This window comes from Schistocerca americana, chromosome 2, assembly GCF_021461395.2.
Source record: "Schistocerca americana isolate TAMUIC-IGC-003095 chromosome 2, iqSchAmer2.1, whole genome shotgun sequence".
Classification (NCBI taxonomy): Eukaryota; Metazoa; Arthropoda; class Insecta; order Orthoptera; family Acrididae; genus Schistocerca; species Schistocerca americana.
Genome location: NC_060120.1, coordinates 742,059,387 through 742,077,402, shown reverse-complemented (window position 1 = coordinate 742,077,402; position 18,016 = coordinate 742,059,387). Strand labels below are relative to the sequence as shown.

The 18,016-nt window shown below is 41.1% G+C and overlaps 1 protein-coding gene and 1 non-coding gene across 2 annotated transcripts in view; one reads left to right on the top strand and one right to left on the bottom strand.

Annotated features, from left to right (window-relative positions):
* Positions 1 to 18,016, bottom strand: part of LOC124594396 (retinal guanylyl cyclase 2-like) — a gene marked incomplete at its 5' end in the record, with an annotated part of 448,596 nt that overhangs the window by 262,772 nt on the left and 167,808 nt on the right. The gene's annotated exons all lie outside the window — the stretch shown is intronic.
* On the top strand, positions 7,044 to 7,114 carry Trnag-gcc. Its single transcript has one exon. It is a non-coding gene; the product is annotated as a tRNA-Gly (tRNA).

Sequence of the window (18,016 nt, the reverse complement as noted above, 5' to 3'; positions counted from 1 at the left end):
TTTGATGATTATATATTGTTAAATAAACAGGTTGTGTGAAAATAAAGTTACATTGGTGGGTCCTCCCTTCCGCGTTTTCCTTAATACCAGTAACTACTACGTCTCAAATACGACATAGATTTGAACATTCATACGTCCACCCGTTCCTGACAGAAGGGGATTTTAACAGCTGGACTGACATACAGAAAAACAGACAACAAAGCGAAACTCTAAGGGTTCGGTTGTTACCGACTGTGGCACGGAACCGTAAAAACAGGTAAACAGGTTTGTCAGAGAAATGCAAGATAATTATAGGAATGCGACAGTCAGGCCAACTTTTCTTATACTAAATTAAAAAGCAATGATTTTTCGCAATAGTTCTTTACAGAATATTCCATGAAATTTCGGGATTGCAGCCGGATCACCTCGACTTCCTGCCACAAAATTTTGGTTGGCAACCATTAAGCCATCTTCAGGTCAGTGTTTCGCATCACGTATCTTTACGGAATAAAGTTACATGAAAATGGCTTTCCTCAGTTGTAGGAGCTAAAAAATACGCGTCTGGCGACAGGAAGTATAAAACATATTTTTTGGTCCCTGATTTTCATGATATGAGGAACGGAAAAAATCGGATTTCGGCCAAACCGAATGCGTCTCAAACTTCCAAAATCCAGTTAAACGTTGTTTTCGAAGTCTTAGCGATTTTGCCATCTGAAGTTCCACGCATTTAAATGGCACCACTGGGAATTTGAAGCGAGGGAATGCGGGGTCTGGGATGTGGTTGATGACAGTTCATACTAGCTGTCCACTGAAAAAATGGCTCTGAGCACTATGGGACTCAACTTCTGAGGTCATCAGTTCCCTAGAACATAGAACTACTTAAACCTAACTAACCTAAGGACATCACATACATCCATGCCCGAGGCAGGATTCGAGCCTGCGACCGTAGCGGTCTCGCGGTTCCAGACTGTAGCGCCGGCCGGCTCCACTGAAAAACTCAGCCTAAAAAAAACCCGTACAAAATAATTAAGTCTACTTTTCTTTACCACCAAGGGTTGAAATTAAACAAGGAAGAGAAATTTTATTATGATGAAGTTTTACGTCGAATGTAAAACTGTGCTTTCTATCGACACTAGTTGTCAGTAAAGCATTATTCACTGAAAGCAACTTACGGTTGTGATATGAGTTTCTTTTTTCAAGTGCATTAGATCTGTGGCACATGTTTTCATCATCTTCTTATTGTAAATTATTTCAACGATTGCAGGAGTTTCTGTAAGTACGGTAAATCTTCGTTTGTTTGCTCGTCATTAAGGTGAATCTACGCATCATCTGGATCGTCCTTTTCCGTACAGTAACTGTACAATATTTCTGACATTCTGAAAATATTAGTGGCAACAATCTATGATGACAACCATTTAATTTATATTCAGCCAACCGCCTAAAAAAGATCCTGGCATGGTGTCAGTTATGATTGAGTTGTATAGCATTGTTTAGCTGGTTTGTTGCGAGTGTAGAGGAACAAAGTGGGTGGTAATGTCATGCACAAAACGATAGTTGCTTTGTTAGCAAATCAGCTTTTTTATAGTTAACTCTGGCTTCGTTTTGTCGTATTTTACGGACTGTAAGACACTACTGACTATAAGACGCACCTTAATTTTTAACCAATTTTTTTAAAAACTACTTTGTTATCATTTTTATTATTATAATCCAAAGCCAGACTAAAGAAATTCTTAGTTTATAAAACAGAAATGACCTTTAAAATCCTTGAAAATCTACAGCTGAACTTTCATCTTCTTCTTCTTTGTCGTGATCGTTTCCTCTTCGTATATTAGATGGGCTTCACCGCCATGAAGAAAGTTATTTATGCCGCACTTCTTGAAAGATTCTCTCACTCTAGACCACGTCTGTTTTATCCAATGACACACTTGTTTGATTGTACGTCGTTTTAAAGCTCCCTTCGGCGTGAATTCATGTTGGGTTTCATCCATCAACCGTTTGTTCCATTCCTCTTTCATATACGCTTTAAATGGTTTATTAATCGGGACATCAAGAGCTTGAAATTGTGAAGTAAGTCTTCCCGGTATAATAGCAAATTCTGTATTCCCCTGACTCAATTTCTCTTTCACAGAATTTTTCAAACAGTTACTAAACTGATCTAGCTCAAGAAGAGAACTTTTCTTCTTCAATAAAGCACCTTTCCTTCTCTCCCACACTCTGTTAATCCGTAACTTCATATCAGCCTCGTTCATCCAACCCTTGTCATGTACGTGAACAACAACAACAGGCGATATTTCAAAAGATTTTGATATTGTTTTGCGCTTGAAAATGATCACTGGATGAAGTTTAGTACCGTCAGCACAACATGAAAGGACAACAGTATAGTACATTTTTCATGTCCACTCGTTTTTATAGTTACAGTTTTAGCACCTTGCGTGGCAACTGTTCCATTATTCGACACATAGAATGTCAAAGGAATTTCGTCCATATTCGCGATGGCTTAATTCCACTCTGGTTTCCTTTCGATTTTTGCCATTTCAGAAGTAAGAAGAGCAACAATCAAGTGAGTAACGAAAAGTGAGTATTGTGCACACATTGAACCCGCTTATGAGTGGGAAAATCGGCTTGGACCATTGGCTGCTGCATCCATGAGGATAGTAGCGTCAGTGATAGTATTTTGAGAGGTTTTAAACTGCATAGGATTACAAAATTTTGAGCGATTCACATTCCACTGTAGTATTCTAATCATAAACCAGGTGGCCATGAATATAACTTTCCTGTTTTCTGTTAAAACATACCATGAGGAGTGCAACAAATAGCACATTGTTGTGTACATATATTTCGTTTAAAATTATAAATATATGGAGAAACATTATGTGTATTGGTTTAAATGCCCTGGTGTCGTAGTTAGAACTGACTGCGAGAAAAAAGTAAAATGCACAGTTACACATCACAGCATCAATCAGAATTTTGTTCACGCTGTCGCTCGTAACAGAGAACCTTTACATTTAAAAAACTGTATAGACTGTGTCCGTTTGAAGTAAATCGATCAAGTAGCTTTTGAGAGTTATGCTAACAACGTTTACCTATTAAATCCTACTTATATTCATAGGTATTATATATATTTAAAAGTATATAAATAAGTTATACCGTCAAAATTTTATTAGGGCGTTGTATGATAACTCGAAGTGAAACGGTAAAGTACTTTTCGAGATACATGTATTAAAATATATATTCTATGTCCGTCCAACTGTTGATCAGAGTATTTTGTAAAAATACGAACTAAATAGTCCAAGAACTTTTCGAGATTTCCGCTAAAAACGTTTCGCCTGTTTATAATCGTCTATGTCCGTCCTCATGTTTATTAGAGAGTTGTGTATAAATTTTAAGTGAACCGGTTCACATTTCAAGATTTTGGCATATGTCTATCTGTACGTTTATTGGAGTATCGCGTAAAAAATTGAATAAATCGGTCTCGTACTTTTCGAGATCTTCATATAGTAGTATAAAATATAATAAAGTTGGAGAAGCTGTCGCAGTTTGTTGCTATTCTATAGTGCGCGCCATTTATGACGGCGGCCGAGTTTAGGTTCGTTCTTCGCATCTGACGTCACAATACACAGTCAGCAAATGAACAGAGAACGACATTGCCAGAGCTCGACTGCAATGCAGAGCACAGACGAGTGTCTTCAGTTTCAGAAATGTTCAGTCATAAAGTACTTTGAACAAAAGCAATGTCTTGATAGTAGACTTTCTTTTATAGAAAGTTTGGAAAAAGCCTTCTTTATACCAATTGCTTCATATTCTATTAATTAATTAAACCAAACAAGCAATAAGCCTCCTCATTCAGGCGACAGCAAGGAAAGATGTTTGTATCATTCTCACGAACCGCATTTCCGCAATAAAGAACAGCGGTAATGTTTATTTCCTATTGTACTTCGACAAAACGTGAATAATTCATAGTCAGACCAACAGTGTTTGTCGGTATTAGATGTGATGTTTTAGAGTCCTCCAGGAGTTCTGTTGAATGACAATCTGCGTTAACGTAATGGTTAAGATGTTTGGCTGCTATGTGATAGGTTCTGAGTTCAAAGCCGGCATGGTAGCTCAGCATTGCTGGCATGGTAACAGCGTGTTCGGTCAGAGGGTTAGCTGCCCTCTGTAATAAGAAAGCTGAGTTAATGGATCAACGACGAACTGAAACGGGTATCTTGCGACGTCCGCGCCGAGCAGGTACAAAGAACGAAGACGAACAAAAATGAGATTTTAAAAAAAAAGCGTGTTCGGTCAGGCGGTTAGCTGCCGTCTGTAATAAAAAAAACTGAGTGAATGGATCAATAATGAACTTCAATAGGCATCAGGGGACGTCTGCCACGAACAAATGCAACGAACTATAACGAACAAAATGAGATGGAAAAAAACCATGATCGGTGCTCAATATTTTCTTTATTTTAAAACAATATCGAAGTTTCTTACTTCATGAATTTTATTCGTTTGAATGTAATTTTTTGAAATTTCTAGTGCCTTGTCTCTTCATTATAATCATAATAAGTTTTCGGTTTTTCTAATTTTGTCCTCCAATATTTCTTTTCACAGCAATTAAAAACAGTGAAAAGGCATACATACACTATTCATGTTATCTTTTTTGTTTGTATATCTTCTCTTCCGCAGTCGCTGTTTTACTATTCATATTGAGATATATTCTTTTTCGAGAGTATTAAAAGTATTATTTAGAGCAGAATTTCTGCTCGTACGTTGCCGAGCTTCTTGATTGTCTGACTCAGTTCTTTGCTTCGCTGCTTTGGCAACATCATATTCAATGTTTTCGTCGACTAATCTATGTTTTGGCAAGTATTTGCTATCCGTTGTGACACACACACATTATCTATGCACTGCGCCTCACTGACAATAGATTTTAGTTTCTATGTTTTGTTACGTCCACAATTCAGTTTTGCGTACTTCGCCAACTTTGGTTTAATCGGAACGTTTTTAAAAAAGCGAAATCACTCTCGTATAAATAAAAGTTTTATTACAGTCGCTGAAGATGGAATATTTCCCAGTATTACATACGACACCTTGAAACACGTATGTATTCATTACCAGCGATGGCGAGGCATGACAGAATCTCTGACCAGAGAGTTATTTATCGTTGCTAGTCTGCGCTTGACCGCGCGAGACGACAGTAGTAGCATGTAGCGAGTCGGCAGGAGCAGTTGTACTCTGTCTGTAGAAGAAGTCAGTCAGTAGTTGCGTGTAGCGAGTCGGCAGGAACAGTAGTAGTCTGCGCGGGTCTGCAGTGGTAGTCAGTCGACAATAGTAGCGAGTAGACAGTTGTGCCGAGCAGAAGTCGGCATGCGTCGGCGGTGTGCTCTTCTCGCGACTCTGGTCACGATTCGGGACGATATGTATTGTTGTAGAAGGTAATGAAGCAGCATTGCGCACATCTAGTAATGTATGTTAATTGTAATTAATTTGTTCAAAAAATGCCCCAATAATAATTTCTTTTATAAAGTAACTCATTTAAAGAAAAACAATCATTTCAATTTAAAGAATATTTCCTATGCATTTCCTCCGATAATCAAAATTAAATATACGCCAGCATTGCACGAAGCTGTGTCGATAAATAAGAGCAGATATAGATGCAGTTTTTTTAGTTGCAGTTTATTGAGGTAAGAATTTTTGCTTTTTTTTTATTCAGGATACAGGGCCGAAGGTCAGCGCTGCTGTCCTTATAAAATTTATCAGACATAATTATTTCTGTTAGGAGGTTACATTTGGTTCATCGTTCGCTATTTAATTAATATTGTTGTTGGTTTATGGTCAATTTTCATTCCTTAATTTTGTGGGGAGTCAACATTTGGCACATTTTTATTGTCATTGACTTTTATATTATTTCATTATTTCTGTGGGGAGGTTACACTTGGGTCATTATCATTGTCATACATTTTTGTGGGGAGGTTACAACCTATCTGGTACTTAAATTAAATGAGACATTGTTATACAGTATATTTTATATGAAATTTAGGTATCTTGTCCACATTTCATTCTCAATATTGTGGCAACTAAAATCGACCATACGGAAAGTATACACTATGGACTTTTACCTCTGCAAACTCTTCAAAATTTCGTGCAATGGTTTACTACATTTAATGCTGCACAATAACTGCGTTGAACATCGAAACAAAATCAAGTCATTTATGGGGGGGAAGGTATCTGTCAAGAAGATGTGTAAAAATCAAATTTTTGTAGCAAATAGTTTTTGTGAGATCGAATAATAAGTGTGTCAAAGCAGTCGGAACACCATGTGTCTGCACAAAACCGTACTATGGCGCTGCTTCTCTTGGAGCGTGCGTCATTTGCAACTGGCAACGCAGCAATCTCCCGCGTTTGGGCGGGCATGCGCGAGCCGCCAAGAAAAAAGAATTTAACTATAGTTCTTAACTGATTGCGGGACACCGGTACAGTACTTCTCGAATTTCTATACAAATGCTTTGCAACTGACGTATTTTTCTGATCTCCAATTTCTAGCAAGCTATGCTAAAGCGATGTACTTTAGTGGTACCAATGGAAGCAAATCATGCAACATTTTATATGCCGGTATTTTATTTCATTTATTATTAAATGTTAGGTATCTATGGGTCTTTAAAAGTGGGGATGACGGCAGTTTGACTCGTCGCGGCAACCGAGCCGAGCACCAGAGCCTAGGGTTGTGCGAGGTGTTTTGCATCTTCCTTGAAGTGCATAATGTAACAGTAATAACGACAGGTCCTTCAACTGACGTACTATACAGGGAAAAAACTCTGAAACTACATATTTCAGAGCTCTTGTTAATAAATATTTCCTTCTTGTTTTCAGGTATGGCTTTCACGACATAAACTCTATGTACACCTAATTGTTGTAGATCACTTAGTGGTCAAGCAGGAACAAACGAAATCTTGTCTGAACGTGAGATTTGATGTAATCAAGAGGAGTATCTGTTATCATTTTACCATTTTTATTTGATTACTTCCTGCAAATGGAAACTTACAAGACCATTACTTACGGAAACTATATAGAACAATCGTGTAGCATCGGTGGTTCAGTGGTAGAATGCTCGCCTGCCACGCGGGCGGCCCGGGTTCGATTCCCGGCCGATGCATCAATTTTTATATAAAGTGTATTTGTTAATAGTCCGCTGTCGCAATAAATAGAAATACTGCGATACAACACGCGGGTTTTCCGATGAACATTACGAAGGCTTCTACCTACAGTTGGAAAGTGGTGGCAGCGAGCTACCTGGCACACCCACGCCATCTGTCTGCCACCCTCCGCTACTACTTCCGACCGGCGAGCTTGGCGTGCAGCTCCGCTTGTACACACAGGACGCGTTGATTATTTCGGGCCTAAAGGACGGGCATCATGAGGGCTGCGACTGTTGATGAATACAAATGAACCGAATTACTACATTCTTGGTGTTGGTGTAGCGCACAGACGCCCATCCAAATTTTAATAATACAAAATAAAACAATATAGAACTGAATTATGATGCACAGTAAACGAAATAGGCAAGCCTCAGCTTTCGATTATATTTGTGTTCAGTGTAAACATAACACATCAATAACATGCATAACATCTTTGGGTGAACTGACAATGTAAATGTAACGTGCAGTGAAGAGAACACGTAACAAGTAGCAGAATGCAGCACTTTGCGATTCTGTTTACCTTGTAAGTATATTTCATTCTTACAATTTCATGTTTTTAACAGTGCTTTTCCGAAAAACCAATTTTAACAGAAGAGAGGGATGAGAATTCTCAATTAGCATAAGCAACGGGTACTGCATATTTGCTATGAAACACCATTTAGAGTACCATACAGAAAGAATTTAAAGACTTAGTCGACAATGAAAGAGCAAGAAATGACAACGATCAACAGACGGGATTCATTGTTCTATACATCAATAAACACTTTATGTGAAATTTGTAGGCATGGAGCACATGAAGAAACTGGTGGTGCACATTGTAAAATTTCTGAAGTCGCACGCATTATCACATTGTCATGTGCAACAGATTTAAATGTAACAGAACGAAGAGTTTGGAGACTTCATATACATAGTGTATCAAAGAGAATCATTCAATTTGGCACATCTACATTTCTGAAACTAATAAACATACACAATAAATTTTGTTTTTTGATGAACGGGAAACTTAAAATTTTTTTTCGTACCTTTCGATAGGTGTTCAATATGCCTCTCTTTAGATGCACGATAAATGTCAGTTTTAATGCACTTAATTCACTCCGTCTTCAGGCCACGAGTGGCCCACCGGGACTATCCGCATCCTCGGCGGAGAATGCGGATAGGAGGGGTGTGGGGACGATAAATGTCAATGCAGCATTCAAATTTTGTGCCCGTCTTGAGTTACAGCTTCTACAGCTGCTGTTAAGCCATGTCTCAGATCATTCATTGTTGCTGGTAACGGAGACACATGAACAGTCTTTTATAAACGCACACAAGAATTAATCACATACAGTCAGGTCCGGTGACCTTGGAGGCCAATAATGAAAGGCTGAATCATTTGGTCCTGTGCGACCGATCCATCGTTCAGTAATCCTTTGATTTAAAAATTCCCGCACTTCCAGATACCAATATGGCGGTGCCCCACTCTGCTCGTAAATTAAGTCGTTCGAATCACCCTCCAACCGTGGGAAAAGAAAGTTCTCAAGCATATCGAGGTATGCGCTTCCTATAGCAGTGTTCTCAGCAAAGAAAAGTGGGCCATACACCATTTCCCGTGAAACTGCACAAAACATTAAATTTTTGAGAGTTCCTCTCACTTTGTACAACTTCATGTGGTTGTTCCGTATCGCATATTATCACGTCATGGCGGTTCACCTTTCAATTTAAATGGAATGCTACCTCGTCACTGAACACTAAGCTTGGAAGAAAACTCTCATCCTCCATCTTGCCAACAACGAAATTACAGAACTCCACAAGTTATTGTTTGTCACCTTCACGAATAGCTTGCAGTAGCTGAATTTTGTATGGTTTCATGTGTAAATGTCGACTCATCACACGCCAGACGGGCATAGGGGGTATTTCGAGCTGCACGGCGAACGGATTTCTGTGGTCTACTTGTGCAACTATGAAAGATGCGTTCGACTTTTGTGCCAGACACTTCGGGACGGCCCGGCAATTTGTCTTTACACAAATAACGTATTTCGCGAAATTTTTAAGCCTTCGTGTAATGTTCTGTGCTGTAGGAGGATCCACACCATACCTAGTACGAAGGTCACGCTGAACAGTTATTACTGACCTGCATTGCGCAAAACGTAGAACACAAATAGCTTTCTGTTGTTCCGACACCATTTTTACCAGAACTGAAGAGGGCGCCTACTGCTGCTACCTAGCGGGAACCATGTAAAACTCGGGAGTTTGCTCTTTACAATAGTATGTTGTTCACGCACATATCTCAAATAACACAATAGTTATGATTTTTTAAAAATCGGATGATTCTTTTTGATATACGCTGTATTACTGTCAAGTACGTTGGTTAAGTCAGGAGACATGCTTGGAACGATTTTTCGATTTAAAACTCGCTATTTTTGAATTTATGAAGGAAAAAGGAATGCAGGAACGAAAATTAGGAGATCTGCAATGGACTGCAGACTTAGAATTTTAAGTGGGCTTGACTGCAAACTGCCCACAATAAGAGCCTGAAAGGTAACTTCTTTCTGATTTGATGGGGATGCATTAAAAAAATATCGCGTTGGAGTTGGGATACATTCTGACAAAGGCAATACAGTTCCTTAAGCTTAACGTTAAAGAAAACGCAAGATTTGAAAAATTCCTGGTCGACATGAACGAATTACAAGCATATTTTTATAACAGTTTGCAGGACACTGTCAATCTTACATCCGTTTTAGAGCTGTTTGCGGGGCCGTTTGCCGTTTCAGTTAAAAGGGCCCGTGTACACATGCAGATATAACTGACTGACCTGCAACACAATACCAGTTACAGTGACAAATTTTATACGTTAGTACTACACAGGGCGTCTATATTGCTTTCGTCAGGTAGAGTTTCCAAGACTCCATAATGAGATCGCAAAAGTGCTGCAATATTTCTATCGACGTATTTGTGTGAAAGCTCTTTCTTCGATTACGAAACTAAACTAGAGTGCCAAACTCTGTGAAATTGTCTGTGTCTGGTTGTATGCCAACAGTTTGTACCAGATAAAAATTATATTATTCACCAAAAATAATTAAATAATACTGCAAATTCGTACTGTTTGTAATCTATGTTGTTGACAAATGTTAAATATAAAACCAAGTCGTAAGCAGAGCGACTGCACTGCCATTCAAAATGGTTCAAATGGCTCTAAGCCCTATGGGACTTAACTTCTGTGGTCATCAGTCCCCTAGACTTAGAACTACTTATACCTAACTAACGTAAGGACAGCACACATATCCATGTCCGAGGCAGGATTCGAACCTGCGACCGTAGCAGCAGCGCGGTTCCAGACTGAAGCGCCTAGAACCGCTCGGCCACAGAGGTCGACGCACTGCCATTAAAATTTGGCGCGTTTGCAGTTCTCCCCTCATCCCCCTTCTCGCGCTTAGATGGCGAGACGTGGCCGAGAGGGAAAAGTGCAGCGAGGATGAGAACTTTGGCACTCATTGCCGGACATGACCCATAATCCGAAATCTTGGCCACCCCTGATGCAACTGTTGTTTCCTTCCTTCGAGGAGGAAAATACGTAAATGTAACGTACGATAATTTCACTCTATAACATGTAGAGTACTGTGTTCACAAAGAGAAACGTGGATGGTTCATACATAATATGAAAATGTCGCTAGCAAGAAGTGTATGATTTAATCGCATATTTGAAGAAGAACATTTCGATTAGTATTAATGGAATCATTTATAGAGAATGAAGACATAATGAAGTATCAGATCAACTGGGAGTACTGTGAGGTCATGGAAGATGAATCCGTAATGGGACGGCTATCAGTGCACGACTTGACAATATGTTTACCAGTAGCAACCATTTCTGTAACTTTTGTTTCTGATAAATTAACTTCGGGTAGTTTCGATCAGTCAGCGTTCGTGCCACGATGGATACACCGGTTCCTGTCAGATCACCGAAATTAAGCACCAAGCGCGTTTGGCACTTGGAAGATTGACCACCAGGCCGCGATGCACTGTTGACTTAACGGGTTGCACTCAGCCTCGCGAAACCAACTAAGGAGTACTTGACGGAATAGCAGCGGCTCCAGGTCGCGAAAACTAACAACGGCCAAGAGAGTGGTGTGCTGACCCCACGCCCTTCTAAATCCGCATCCGATGACGCCCAGTCGGGTGTGGATGACACGGCGGTCGGTCTGTAGTGTTGGGCCTTCTTGGGCCAGTTTGGAGGGAGAGAGTAATTTCGAGTAATACAGCGCCAGGTTATTTGTGACTGCGATCGAGATAAACCTGAACTACTTCAGTGAGTCATAACACATAGTGGGTCACATTTGCAAATTTCTGAAATGATAATACTTAATTGGGAGATACCATACATACTTACATAAATACACACAAAGTCCTCACAACAAATGTTGATGTGCCCTCCACCACCGGTAACGCGCAACTGTACTCGTTTCAGCGTATTTCGCGACATTCTGTGAAGTGTATCCTCGCCAGTGTTGCTTATTTCGCATGTAATAGCTTCACGGAGTCCAGCAGTTGTCCGTGGTCTGTTCTTGCACCCTCGGCTTCTAAGATATCCACAAAAGAAAAAAAATCTGGAAGTAGGGGGCCTTAGGTCAGATGTGGGGAGGGTTACGGTACGAATTTTTTGAGGTTATTCGGTCACCAAAGAAACTGGTTACAAGTTACATGGAATCGTTAGATGTGTAATATGTTTCTTCATCTTGTTGGAAATAATCTCACTCAAGTGCTCTACAAATGTATGGAAGATGCCCGTATGAACTGTAATATCTACAGTAGTTTCAAAGAAAGCAGAGCCAACAGTCCTAGAAGCTGACACCGCGCACCACACTCCAACCCTTTTGTCACGCAGTGGCGTTTTGTGAGTGATATGAGGGTTTACACTACGGTTTTGTGTGTTGATGTAGCCTAACACCTGGAACCATTCCTCATCCGTAAACCATGTTACGGAGAGAATGTGTGGAAGCTGAAAATCAAATCCTTGAAACCATCAACAGTAACGCATTCTTTTCTCATGATCTGTTTCTTGCAATGATTGCGTCATGTGCGCTCTTTAGGGTTGCATCTCTCTGACGTGCGCTCTTTAGGGTAGAAGCTCTCTGACATGTGCGTTCTTTATGGTAGTAGCTCTCTGACATGTGCATTTTAAATACCTGTCTCCTGGCACAATCGACGCAACGATTTCTTTGGAGAGTTCCCTAAGCGTCTTCGACCATAATCAATAACCTCTGCAGTCGGTGATGGACTATGTTTGCTACTGTCACTGTTTAGTACACCACTTGTCTGCAGCTTCCTTACAATCGATAAAACTGTTGCCTTTGTTGGAACGTGGCACACACTGAATTCTTTCCGGAATTCCCGTTGTGTTGTAACCATTGAGTCTGTCTCCCAATAAGTTTTCACAATAAAGATCCTCTCTCTAAGTGTGTACTGTATGTATCTCCTAGCTAAAGACTGAAAACAAATCACTAATCTGTTCTTTATTGTCACGAGGCTCGAACTATAAAACGCTTCTCAAACCGCGATCGACGAACGAACTAGCACGAGCCGTACAAGCGCGGCATTATACCGGACACAGGACATTACGCGTAGAAACAACATGCCAACAATGGGCGGTACTTCTGATTCTCCCAGAGCTACTGAGATCATTAAAAGAACTTTCCCGTTTTAACGAGCTTTCGGAGGGAAATTATTACCCATTGAAGTAGTTCGGGTTTATATGGCTCGCCCTGTAGTAGCAAAATGACACAGTATCAAGTAATTGAAGATTCTCTTCAGGCTCATTTACAAACTTTTCTATCCGTACTTAGAGTAAGTGTATATCACACTCCAGACGTTTTCCATCTGAATTGCTACAGTAGCATGAACTGTTTTCTGTCGGTGTTGAGTTTCTGGCTCTGTCAGTTCTTATTTTCATTTCAAAGGACTATCGTGTCCAGTTCTCACCCCTTTATTGTTATGCGTTTAGTAACCCTCTTTTTTCTGTTCTTCCTGCTACCGGCGGGGTCAGGGATTTTCTCTGCCTCGTGATGACTGGGTGTTGTGTGATGTCCTTAGGTTAGTTAGGGTTAAGTAGTTCTACGTTCTAGGGGACTGATGACCATAGATGTTAAGTCCCATAGTGCTCAGAGCCATTTGAACCATATTTCCTGCTAGCATAACGTGTATTTCGTTCTTTCCCTGGTACTTCATATACACATCACATGGTTCTTTTTATTTCTTACTTTACTGTTCACTCAGCACCGTCTCAGGAATGATTTTCACAATAATTCCTTCTGGTGTAAGGTATGCGATCAGGAAATACATCCTCAGACTAATTTAAATGAAGTATTAATGACACTGCGTCAGTTCTTTAGCTCCCCAAATAGTAAATCTCATATACTACCTTTTTGCGTCTCATTTCCTAATACAGTTCCTCGAGCATCACCTGATTTGATTTGACTACATTCCATTACCCTTGCTTTACTTTTACTGATTGTCATTTCATAACGTCTTCTGAACACAATATCGCTTCCATTCAGTTGCTCTTGCAAGTCCTTTGCGGTCTCTGACAGGACTGTAATGTCATCGGCAAACATCAAAGATTTTATTACTTCTGGTTGAACCTTAATTGGTTCAAATGGCTCTGAGCTCTATGGGACTTAACATCTGAGGTCATCAGTCCCCTAGGCCTAGAACTACTTAAACCTAACTAACCTAAGGACATCACATGCATTCACGCTCGAGACAGGATTCGAAACTGCGATCGTAGCAGCAGCGCGGTTCCAGACTGAAGCGCCTAGAACCGTTCGGCCACAACGGCCGGCTGAACTTTAATTCCATGTCCAAATTTGTCCTTTGTTTCCTTTACTACTTGCTCAGTGTGCAGATTACATTCCAGCAGGGATTATCTATGTAATTTATTTTGGAGACAATCTGCGCACTTCTTTCGGATTGTTCGCAGATGATGCTGTCGTTTACAGAATAAAATCATCAGAGTGTGAAACGACTTACAGAATCATTTCGATAAGATATCTGCATGGTGCAGGAAATGGCAAATGATTCTGAGTAGCAAAAAGTTGGAGGGCCTCCACAAGCATGATAAAAAAATTGCATGAAATATCTGTTACGTATATTTACAAGTTGTCGAGTCTTATTATAATAACGGTAGATTTACAATTTCGAATTACTTAGATTGAAACCATCACTAGAGAACGCTGCAAGGAAGACGAACCAAAGGCTGCGTTTCTTTGGAAGAAGAATACTTAGAAGATGAAATAAATCAACTGAAGAGACTGCTTGCAATACACTTGTCCGTCCTCTCCTGTGGTATGGCTGTGCAATGTGGAATCCTTACCAGATAGGATTACTGACATCGAAAACGTTCAAAGAAGTACAGCTCGCTTTGTATTATTGCTAAATAGGGGGGACAGTGTCAGCGATATGATAAGCGAATAAGGGTAGTAGTGATTAAAATAAAGACCTTTTTCGCTGCGCCGAAATCTTTTCACGAAATTACAATCGGTAATTTTCCCCTTCGATCGTCATCAGCATAGGGAGAAATAACCATCGTGACAAAATAACAGAAATTAGAGCTCGCGCGAAAAAATTTTGATGTTTCTTTTTCCGACGTGCCATCCGAGAGTGGAGTGGAAGAAAAATAGTCAAAAAGAAGTTTTTTGCACCTTTTGCCACACGCTTAACTGTGAACTGGTGAATAATAATCTAAAGAAAGATGTAGATACGATTTTTTAAATTTTAGCTTCGGCTGTAAATACTATCTCAAAACTGATTATAAATTATTTCAAGCCATCGCATGCGACGTTCGGCAATTGTCAGTTCTGTTTGCCGGCAATTCAAGAGACAATAAAAACCCGGTGCCACTTACAAGAGAACTGCCTGACCTCTAACGCTCAGAACGAATGGAAATATGCTTAGAATTTAAGTCGATCATCTCAAAATCAGTGTTATGAGTTATTCGCATACAAAACTACCAGTTCTACCGCGAGGGCCTTTGAATGATCATCTATTTAAGTTCTAAGAGAGGATCTTTCGTAACGTGAAGAACCAAAATCTCTATACAATAGGATTAAAAACAAACATATTTCAAAATTATTTAAACAGAAGGTGGAGGTGGGAGAAAGGAAAGGGAAGGAACTAATGATATCAGCTGCATCGGGACTTTTTGCGGAATCAAGGGGGACTAGTGAAAATGTGTGCGGAACCGGGACTCGAACCCGGGAGGGGTGCGGGCAAAATGGGCTGGGGTCGCAACCCGAGGCCTGGACACCATGAGCCTTTCACCCATTCCCTCTCCCAGGAACCACAGAAAGCATAGGGAACATGGATGTTCAAGACACAAAAATGATTTTTATTTCTTTTAATTTTCATAGCAAGACAATGACGTCGTGACGAGGAGGGAGTGGCAAGTAGCTACACTGGGTGAGACTATCGATGCGTAGTGTCTCTGAGTAGAAGATCCCAACGATCAGAGAAGAACCAGTACTGAGAATGACATTTTCACTCTGCAGCGGAGTGTGCGCTGATATGAAACTTCCTGGCAGATTAAAACTGTGTGCCGACCGAGACTCGAACTCGAGACCTTCCCGAGTTCGAGTTTCGGTCCGGCACACAGTTTTAATCTGCCAGGAAGTTTCGAACCAGTACTGAGACTGAAGAAGACGTGGATCAACTCTTATTGGAGTAACACCCCAACTCTGTAGTTGTTTAAGAAATACACTGTAAAGAAAGTTGGAGAAAAACTGTGTTTGGGATTGCATACAACTGCGCAATGTCGTTCATTAAGGAAGTGCCAAAACTCAAGGACATTTTTCTCGCCATCAGCAACAAGCAGTGAACTGAATGTCTACAAATCCACTTCAGAGATTTCGTCTTCGTTTGTGGAAACTATCTCGAGTACGGAAAGAGGACTGGGTGAAGAGGTATTTGATGAGGAGTCGTATGAGTAATTAAGGCCATCATCTGTCGCACCAAGAACCAGACGCCTATCGCCGATCCGCACACCAGGTGATGCTCGCCCGAGTTCAGAACATCACAGATGACACGCGACAAGGTGTCTGCAAAGTGAATTCCGTTGAGGCGTAACCGCAGACTTGCTTCCAATTGACTGCAAGATATCATGCGGATTGAACGTCAGTGGCAAGATAACCAGCGCACACCGATCGCCAGACGGCGCGCCAGTGGACGTGGGGATGCTTCCCCTCAATCACAGTCAGTTACCTGTTCTGCTGAAGAAAGCCATACATCATCTTTGTGGACATCAAGTGCATTGGTAATACCACAGTACGGACAGCTCAGTTCGAGGAAAAAATGGCACCATTTGAGATCCGACGAGAAGAGCTATTTGGGAGATGCAATAACATCAGCACTGCCCTCTGTCGTTATTGAGACATAATCGTTATTGTTCACACTTGATACAGGCCTAAACCGCTCCTGCACTGTTGGTAGATGAGAGTCTCGTACTGTACCCTGAACAGCAAGCCATGGTAACATATGAACCCAATTCCACTAGCATGCATTGGGCCGAATGGGGATCTGTGATGTCAAATAGAAACTTACATATTGTGTCCATTGCAGAAGATCAACGGCTCATGAACGATGATCTAGGAGCCTATCTCGTATTTGGGATGGCAGGCACCAGCAGCTGATGGAAATCGTGCACCGCAGATCTCTTGCAAAATCGAGCTCTAAGCATCAGATAATAGCAGCTACACGCATTGGAGCAGCGCTGTTCGCAGGAAGCCCTCACACCTATAGCCATACCGCTCAATTTGCGCACATTAAGGGTAGCTACCAGAAGCTTTGCTGTAGATGGTAACACATACCAGTGACTTCTGACCTCAACGCTGCTCCGAGGAATGAGGACGATATTGCCCACATAAGCAGTGCGATTGAATACATGGCCACCGAAAGCTATCGCAGACAGGCGTTGATGGTGGCTGCAGAGAAACGGTTCCACGTCGAAAGCATACAACAGCACAGAGTGTGGGCATCCCTGATGCACCAAATAACGGATCAAAATGAAAGGAAGGAGATGGCCATTGTAGAGTACACAAGACGTCGATCCATGAAGAAGGCGCATTAAGACATCGTTGGCGGTATCAGGGTATCCACTCTTGTGGAACATCACTTCCACGTAGTCATGACCGACACGATCGAATACCTGGCTGAAGTATCAAAAGTAGCCAAAAGTCCAGGCATATGACAAATGTGAGCAAGAACGATTATGTCTCAGTAGCGACAGATGGCAGTGGTGGTGTTATTGCACCTCCGAAAGAGGTTTGATCAGGGAAAATCATGAAGTAGGTGTTCGTTTAAGCTGTGCAGCCAACAGCGTGGTAAAATCTTCGTGTCACTGTTGAGAAATGCCAAGGGGCGGTTATCGTATATCCATGATGTACCCTGAGGCTTGTGGATGGGTATGAGGAGACCATTGAGGAAATCGTCTAGGATCTGCGCGATAGGTGACAAAGTCCCGACAAATTTCCGTCTACACTGGCGCCAGCGAGGGTCGAAATATCCGACAAAACTCTAGTGGAAGTCCATCAGGGTCAGATGATCTGTTCATAGAACCTGCCTGGATAGCATAATGGGCTTCGTCCTCCATGACATTAGCAGGCAGATCCATAATTGCATCCCCAGGAAGCGAGCCAAAGGAGAGTTGGGAGACAGTTGTAATTTGACAGGGTTGTGACACTGTGCAGAGTACAACAGAACATAATGTACATGGAGAGCACACCCTATATCGCGTTGTGTATCTAAGTGCCACCCATCATCAGTCATGAGAAAACGAATCAAAGTCCTCCGTTGGTGGCGCCAATTTGTTATCGCGTGGTGCATAGACAGACACTCCT